The sequence below is a fragment of the Hylobates moloch genome, unplaced genomic scaffold (genome assembly GCF_009828535.3).
Source record: "Hylobates moloch isolate HMO894 unplaced genomic scaffold, HMol_V3 SCAFFOLD_2, whole genome shotgun sequence".
Taxonomy (NCBI): domain Eukaryota; kingdom Metazoa; phylum Chordata; class Mammalia; order Primates; family Hylobatidae; genus Hylobates; species Hylobates moloch.
In genome coordinates, this window is record NW_026652277.1 from 51,288,472 (window position 1) to 51,297,817 (window position 9,346).

A 9,346-nucleotide genomic window follows, 5' to 3' on the forward strand; every position below is an offset into this window, starting at 1 on the left:
ACAAACCAGAAGAGATTGGGGGCCTAATTTTAGCCTTTTTAGAGAAAAAAAAATGCCAGCCAAGAATTTCATATCCTGCTAAACTAAGCTTCATAAATGAAGGAGAAATAAAGTCTTTCTCAGGCAAACAAATGCTAAGGGAATTAATCATCACCAGACTAGGCCTACAAGAGATGCTCAAAGAAGTTTGAAACATGGAAACAAAAGAACTATACTTGGTATCATAAAAGCACACATAAGTACAAAGCTCACAGATCCTATAAAGCAATTACACAATTCAGACTACAAAGAAACTAGGTAACAAAAATATGACAGGAACAAAACCTCACATATCAATATTAACCTTGAACATAAGTGGCCTAAATGCTTAAAAGTGGCAAGTGGGATAAAACAACAACAGCAACAACAAGGTCCAACTTCCTGCTGCCTTCAAGAGATACATCTCCATGTATAATAACATCCATGGGCTCAAAGTAAAGGGATGGAGAAATATCTATCATGCAAACAAAAACAGAAGAGAGCAGGGGTTGCTATTCTTGTATCAGCTAAAATATACTCTAAAGCAACAATAGTAAAAAGAAGGCCATTATATAATGATAAAGGGTTCAATTCAACAGGATTTTACTATCCTCAATATATATGTACCCAACATTGGAGCATCCAGATTCATAAAACAAACACTGCTAGACCTCAGAAAAAAGATAAACAGCCATACAATAATAGTGGGAGACATCAACCTACCACTGATAGCACTAGATAGATCATCAAGGCGGAAAACTAACAAAGAAACTCTGTACTTAAATTGAACTCTTAACTGAATAGTCCTAATAGACATATACAGAATACACCACCCAACAACCACAGCATACACATTTTTTTCTCATCTGTGCATGGGACATTCTCTAAAATTAACTACATGCTCAGTCACAAAACAAGTCTCAATAAATTTAAAAAATCAAAATCATATCAAGCATTTTCTTGGACCACAGTAGAATACAATTAGAAATCAATAGGAAGAGGAACTCTCAAAACCACACAAGTACGTGTAAACTAAGCAAATTGCTCCTGAATGACTTTTGGGTAAATAACAAAATTAAGGCAGAAGTCCACAAAAATGAAACTAATGAAAATAGAGACACAACATACCAAAACCTCTGGGATACAGCAAAAGCCGTGCTAAAAAGGAAGTTTATAATGCTAAATGCCTACCTAAAAAAGATAGAAAAATCTCAAATTAACAACCTAATGTCACACCTAAAGGAACTAGAAAAATAAGAACAAACCAAACCCAAAGCCAGCAGAAGAAAAGAAATAAAAAAGGCCAGAGCAGAACCAAATGAAATTGAGATAAAAAAACCCCACACAAAATGAAAAGTTGATTTTTGAAAGATCAAACAAAATGGGTAGATCACCAGCTAGATTAACAGAAAAAAGAAAGGCGATTCAAATAAGCATAATCAGAAATGACAAAGTATAACGAGGTGACATTAGGACTGATACCACAGAAATACAAAAAATCCTCAGAGACTGTTATGAACATCTCTATGCATACAAACTAGAAAACCTAGAGGAAATAGATAAATTCCTGGAAATACGCAACCTCCCAAGATTGAAGTAGAAAGAAATTGAAATCTAGAGCTGATCAATAACAAGTTATGGAATTGAATCAGTAATGAAAAAATCTTCCCACCAAAAAAACTACAAAAAGCCCTGGACCAGATGGATTTGCAGCCACACTCCACCAGATGTACAAAAAAGGGCTGGTACCAATCTTACTGAAACCATTCCAAAAAAATCAAAGAGGAGGGCTTCCTCCCTAACTCGTTCTACAAAACCAGTATCATACTGATACCAAAATCTGGCAAGGACACAACAACAAAAGAAAACTACAGGCCAATATTCCTGATGAATATAGATGCAAAAATCCTCAACAAAATACTAGCAAAACAAATTCAGCAGCACATCAAAGGGATAATTCATCATGATCAAGTGGGTTTTATTCCTGAGATGCAAGGATGGTTGAACAAATGCAAATCAATAAATGTGATTCACCATGTAAACAGAATTAAAAACAAAAACCGTATGATCATCTCAATAGAGGCAGAAAAAGCACTTGTTAAAATCCAACATCCCTTCATGATAAAAATTTTCAACAAAATGAAATCATATCCTCTGCAGCAACATGAATGCAGCTGGAGGCCATTATCCTAAGCAAATTAATGCAGAAACAGAAAACCAAATACCACTTGTTCTCACTTATAAGTAAGACCTAAATTTTGGGTACTCATGGAGATAAAGATGGCAACCATAGACACTGGGGACTACTGGAAGGGGGAGAGTGTGGAGGGGGCAAGAGTTGAAAAACTGTTGTGTACCATGCTCAGTACCTGGGTGACAGGATCATTTGTACCACAAACCTCAGCATCATGCAACACACCCAGGTAACAAACCTGCACATGTACTCCCTGAATTTACAATAAAAGTTGAAAAAAAATCTTCAACAAACTAGGCCTTGAAGGAACATACCTCAAAATAATAAGAGCTATATGTGACAGAATCATAGACAACATCATTCTGAATGAGCGAAAGTTGAAAGCATCCACCTAAGAACTGGAAAAAGACAGGGCTGTCCACAGTTACCACTTCTATTCAACTAGTACTGGAAGTGCCAGCCAGAGCCATCAGGCATGAGAAAGAAATAAAAGGCATCCAAATAGGAAAAGAGGAAATCAAATTATCTGTCTTCACTGATGACATAATCCTATACCTAGAAAACCGTAAAGATTCCTCCAAAAGACTCCCAGACCTGATAAATGACTTCAGTAAAGTTTCAGGATACAAAGTCAACATACAAAAATCAGTAACATTTCTATGTACCAATAATGGTCAAGCTGAGAAACAAATCAGGAACTAATCCTATTTACAATAGCCACACACACACACACAAAACTACCAAGCAATACATTTAACCAAGAAGATGAAAGATCTCTACAAGGAGATCTACAAAACACTGATGAAAGAAATACTAGATGAACAAACTAATGGAGAAACATTCTGTGGTCATGGATCGAAAGAATCAGTATCATTAAAATGACCATACTCTGCAAAGCCATCTACAGATTCAATGCTATTCCTATCAAATTACCAACATAATGTTTTACAGAATAAGAAAAAAAATAAAATTCATATAAACCAAAAAAGAGCCCAACTAGTCAAAGTAATCTTAAGCAAAAAGAACAAAGCCAAAGGCTTTACATTATCCAACTTCAAACTATACTACAAGTCTATAGTAACCAAAACAGACACATAGATCAATGAAGCAGAATGGAGAACTCAGAAATAAAGCCACACATCTAAAAACAACTGATCTTTGACAAAGTCGACAAAAATAAACTATGGGTAAAAGACATCCTATTCAGTAAATGGTGCTGGGAATACTGGCTAGCCATATGCAGAAGAATGAAACTGGACCCTATCTCTTAGCATGTATAAGAATTAGCTCAAGATAGATTAAGACTTAAATGGAAGACTGAAACTATAAAAGTCCTAGAAAAAGCATAGGAAAAATTCTTCTGGACATTGGCCTCCACAAAGAATTTATGACTGAAGACCTTAAAAGCAAATGCAACAAAAACAAGAACAGACAAAATGTGACTTCATTAAATTATAAAGCTTCCACACAGCCAAAGAACTATCAATAAACAACCTATAGAACTGGAGAAAATTTTTGCAATCTACCCATCTGACAAAGGTCTACTATCCAGCATTTATACAGAACTTAAATTTATAAGAAAAACACAACCTAGTTAGAAAGTGGGCAAAGGACATGAACAGATACTTTTCAAAAGAAGACATACAGATGGCCACAAGCATATGAAAAAATGCTCAACATCACTGATCACTAGAGAAATGCAAATCAAAATCACAATGAGGTACCATCTCACACCAGTCAGAATGGTTACTATGTAAAAGTAAACAACAACAACAAACACAGGCTGGCGAGGTTGCAGAGAAAAAGGAAGCTTGCTTATACATTGTTGTTGGGGGTGTAAATCAGTTCAACCATTGTGGAAGACAGTGGCAATTCCTCAAAGACCTAAAAACAGAACTGCCATTTGACCCGGCAATCCCATCACTGGGAATATACCCAAAGGAATATAAATTGTTCTGTAATAAAGACGCATGCATGCATATGTTCACCGCAGCACTATACACAATAGCAAAGACATGATATCAATCTTAATGCCCATCAATGGTTGACTGGAAAAAGAAAATGTGGTACATATACAAAATGGAATAATATGGTGCCATAAAAAAGAACAAGATCAAGATCATGTCCTTTGTAGGAACAGGGATGGAACTGGAGGCCATTATCCTTAGCAAACTAATGCAGGAACAGAAAACCAAATATCGCATTGTATTAGTCCATTCTCATGCTGCTATAAAGAAATACCCGAGACTGGGTAATTTATAAAGAAAAGAGGTTTAATTGACTCATAGTTCTGCATGGCTTGGGAGGGCTCAGGAAACTTACAATCATGGCAGAAGGCACCTCTTCAAAGGGTGGCAGGAGAGAGAATGAGTGCAAGCGGGGGAATGCCAGATGCTTATAAAACCATCAGATCTCATGAGACTCATTCATTATCATGAGAACAGCCTGAGGGGAGAAACTGCCCCCGTGATCCAATTATGTGCCCTTGGCATGTGGGTATTATTACAATTCAAGGTGAGATTTGGGTGGGGACACAGAGCCAAACCATGTCACGCATGTTCTCACTTATAAGTGGGAGCTAAATGATGAGAACATGTGGACACATAAAGGGGAACAACACACACTGGGGCCTATAGGAGGGTGAAGGGTTGCAGTAGTAAGAGTATCAGAAAAACTAACTAATTGGACTAGGCTTAATACTTGGTGACAAAATAATCTGTACAACAAACCCCCATGACACAAGTTTACCTATACAACAAATCTGCACATGTACCCTGGAACTTAAAGGTTAAATTAAAAACAAAGAGGACATACATGCAGCCAACAGACATAAGAAAAAATATTCAATGTTACTAATCATCAGAGAAATGCAAATTAAAACCACAATGAGATACTATCTCACACCAATCAGAATGGCCATTATTAAAAAGTAAAAAAAAAAAACTGATGATGATGGCAAGGTTGCAGAGAAAAGGGAATGCTTATACACTGTTGGTAGGAATGCAAATTAGTTCCAACTATGTGGCAAACAGTCTGGAGATTTCTCAAAGAGCTAAAAGTAGAACTACCATTCAACCCAGCAATCCCTCTATTGGATATCTACCCAAAGGAAAAGAAACCATTTAATCAAAAAGACAGCTTTCATTTTTTTTTTTTTTTTTTTTTTTTTTTTTTTTAAAAAGTATCCCTTTTTCACCCAGGCTGGAGTGCAGTGGCGCGATCTCGGCTCACTGCAAGCTCCTCCTTCCGGGTTCACGCCATTCTCCTGCCTCAGCCTCTCCGAGTAGACAGCTTGCATTTTTATGTTTATTGCAGCTATTCGCAATAGCAAAGTCATGGAATCAACCTAAGTGTCAATCAAGAGTAGACTGGATAAAGAAAATGAGGTGTTTAATTTTTTTTAAAATGTGATGTTTAATGTTTAAAAGAAAATGTGGTATTAATATATACCATGGACTACCATACAACCGTAAAAAAGAATGAAATCATGTCTTTTGCAGTAACATGGATGTAGGTGGAGGCCATTATCTTAAGCAAAATAACTCAGAAACAGAAAATAAAATATCATGCGTTCTGCCTTAGAAGTGGGAGCTGAACAATGGGTACTCTTGGACATTAAGATTGCAGCAGTAGATGCTGAGGACTCCAAAAGTGGGAGGTTAAGAGGGGGGCGAGGTTAAAAGTCTACCTATTGGGTGCTATGTTCACTACTTGGGTGATAGGTTCACTAGAAGTCCAAACCCCATCATTATGCAATATACTCGTGTAACAAACATGTGCATGTATCCGCTGAACCTATAATTTAAAAAAAAATAAGAAAAAGAATAATGTGATCAGTGGTTATATGCAGGGAAAAAATAGTTTAATATGAGGTCTCAATCAATAATATGGAGAGCATGAATCTCAGTCTACACATTCAGATATATAGAAGAAATAACTTTTTAAATTTTGATAAGGTAACATAATTTTTTTTTCCTCATTCCATTTTTCTGCAATGCTGAGGCACTGGGAGTTTCTGATCTTGGCTACTGTTTATTCAATCCGTGGCAACTACTGACATTTCCTTGGTCCTATGTCCACTGATGGATCATTGCTTAGGGTTTCTAGTCCCTGACTCCAAGAACAAGGCTCTTTGAAGTCCAGCTTTCTGAGCCGATTCTGTCCCTGGTCAGCACAACAGGACAACATGTGGTGCAGGGCAGTCCATGGGCTGCCCAAGGCCCAGTGGTCACACTTTACAGTTGTTTCTACTCCGCATCATGCTGCCTTCTTGGGGCCCCAAGTGGAAGAGTGAAGTGGGTAAATGAGTGAAGTGTACCAGTTGTAAGATAAAAGGTGCTGTCGCTATTTAGCTCTATCTAATTGTTACCATAAAGGAATTTGGGTTCAGGGTGCCAGATAGTCTGATATTTCAAGAAAATCCTGAAGTGATCATTGTTATGTGGTATCTCCTGATATTAAGTGCATAAAACAAAGACAAAATTTTAAAATATATTTAGGTGAAATGAAACATATCTGTCGGCCAGCTTTACAGCCTGCCAGTTTGTAAGCTCTGACTTAGTTAATTTTATGTGTGTGTGGGTTGAGGGGGAGGGGATATAAAGAGCAAAGCAGAACAAAGAATAAAAAGAAATATTGGAAACAAAGCTCGATCCGAGAGTTTTTCAAAAATATTATCCTAGAGAAAAAGAGGGAATGAAGGATAATATAAAATTTAAAAAGACATTTTTCAATCTAGTTTCAAATGAGGGCAGTTTCCATGTGTCAAATAATCAGCCAGTTAATAAATAGTGCCTTGCCTAGAGTTCAGAGCCCAGAGCCCAGAGCCCGGGACGACCTAGGGTATTACAACTGAAAAGGAGATGGGAATGGAAAGAGAGCTCAATAGGAGAGGTCCGTGAGGCTCTGAGAAGTCAGTTTACAGAGATGCAAGCAAGCAGGCTTTTTTCTCTGTCTGATGGCAATTTTGAATGTTAGGTTTATCTTCTGACTGAAAAGGAAAAGCAATTGAAATTCACAAGCACTTCTTTACTTACTTTGAATATGATACCATTCAGAGAGTAATCACGAACGCTCCCACTCAGACGTAATCACTGCTCTCTGAGTTTAGCTCCTAAAATGTTAATTAAAACAATATGTTAAACTTAGGGTCTAAAAAATGAGCAAGGGACAGAGGAGTGCAAGGCTTGCTAGATGAATATAGGTCACTGGGGAGCCAATGAAGGCGATTTCTACACAGCTGTCCCTTGTGCTGTCAGTCAGCCTTCTAGTGCAATGCTGTAGCTTTACTGGGAAAGGGCCAGATTCAAGATCATATACACTTTAGGAGATAGGCCAGGGAGTTGGTCTGAAGTTCTCCATACTATGAGATCTACCTTTCCTTTTGGATGGCATGCAAGAGGGCATTTGGGGAATGCACAAGAGTAAAGAAGTATTTATAGTTAAGGCTCTTGTTGAAGGCAAGAAAAACAAAACAAAGCAAAAAACCAACTCTAACAGATCTAAAGCAAGAATAGAAATATTTGCTCACATAACAGTCAAGGATAGGATTGTTGTAGCTCTCTCCAGGGTCTCAAATGATCTTATCAGGACTTAGTTACTCTTCTCTCTTGACCCTAACTAGACACCAGCCCAGAAGTTCCAGGTTAACTCTGAAGTTTCAGGTTCAAGTTCAATGGAAAAGAGAGCATCACATCCCAGTGGTTCAAAACTGAGCTCCAAAATTAGCTCTGATTGCACCAAAACAAATTACATGCCAACTCTTGATTCAATCCTGTGACTAAGGGAATATTGGCACTTTGACTGGCTGGGACTAAGTCAGGCCACACAATTCAACATTGGAACTTTTCTACATTTTTTTTTTTAAATCCTACCAGTTCTTTTTCTCTTTATACTTTAATTTGAGTCCTTTGCATTGATCTGTCTTTCAGTTAATGGAAATTGTGTCCCATCTGCTGTTAAACCAATCTGTTACATTCTTACTTTCATATATTACATTTTAAAATTTTAGAATGTCCATTTGATTCTTTTATTATAGATTCACCCCTGACATGTACAAGCATTTTCAAAGAAGCATTATTCAGAATAGATAAAACTGGAACCTAAATACTTTTTAAAAATTATTATGTTAATAATCTTAATTATTCTTATATATATAAATAATGTATAGAGACCCTTGCCAAAATAAGTCCTCAAAAATTGATTTAAGACTCAGTTGTTCCTCTTCATGAAAATCATTAGTAAAAGGAGAAAAATTTATATGATGTGAAGAGAAACTGGAGAATCCAAATAATTTCTATAAAAAGTAGAATAGATAAGTTATCTGTTATATTCAAACAATGAGATACCATATAGTAATGAAAATGAATGAACTATAACTATATCCAACATCATGGATGAAAGTTAAAAACCTAAGACACAGCAGTCAAGTTATTCACCCTGTGGCAACTACTGACATTTCCTTGGTCCTATGTCCACTGATGGATCACTGCTTAGGGTTTCTAGTCCCTGACTGCAAGAAGAAGGCTCTTTGAAGTCCAGCATTCTGAGCTGCTTCTGTCCCTGGTGAGAACAACAGGACAACATGCTGGTGCAGGGCAGTCCATGGGCTGCCCAAGGCCCAGTGGTCATACTTTGCAGCTGTTACTACTCCGCATCATGCTGCCTTCTTGGGGCCCCAAGTGGAAGAGTGAAGTGGAATCATAAAATAATGTGTGATTACATTTATGTAAAGTTCAAAAATAGACTAAAATAGCTAAGGACCAATATTAAGGTAGCAAAAATATAAATAAAATCAAGGAAACAATTATGAACAAAGCCAGCATATATACTTTTGGATAGATACAGTATATTTTGCAATAAAGAAAGTATAAAATAAAGGAAAGAGGTAATCATGGGTTTTGGCAAACCCATGAGAACATAAGCGGTTTACTTCTGCCTTTTACCTCTATAGTGTCTTCTGCTGCCTCCTTTCAACACTATCACAAACTTTCCACAGTGATGTTCTCTCTTTGTGGCCTGAACTCTCCACTCCTGTCCTAGAAAAGTGGTAAGTAATGGTATCTCCTGCAGCCCTCTGTCACTGGACAGAAAAGTCAGTGTGTACTCTAGAAAGAGTTACATGTCTCTATAATC

The 9,346-nt window shown here is 37.1% G+C and overlaps 1 non-coding gene across 1 annotated transcript; it reads right to left on the reverse strand.

The window, feature by feature from the left end:
• Window positions 1–8,382: 8,382 nt before the first annotated feature.
• Window positions 8,383–8,496, reverse strand: LOC116477063 (U5 spliceosomal RNA). Its single transcript, XR_004250333.1, has one exon. It is a non-coding gene; the product is annotated as a U5 spliceosomal RNA (small nuclear RNA).
• Window positions 8,497–9,346: the final 850 nt, after the last annotated feature.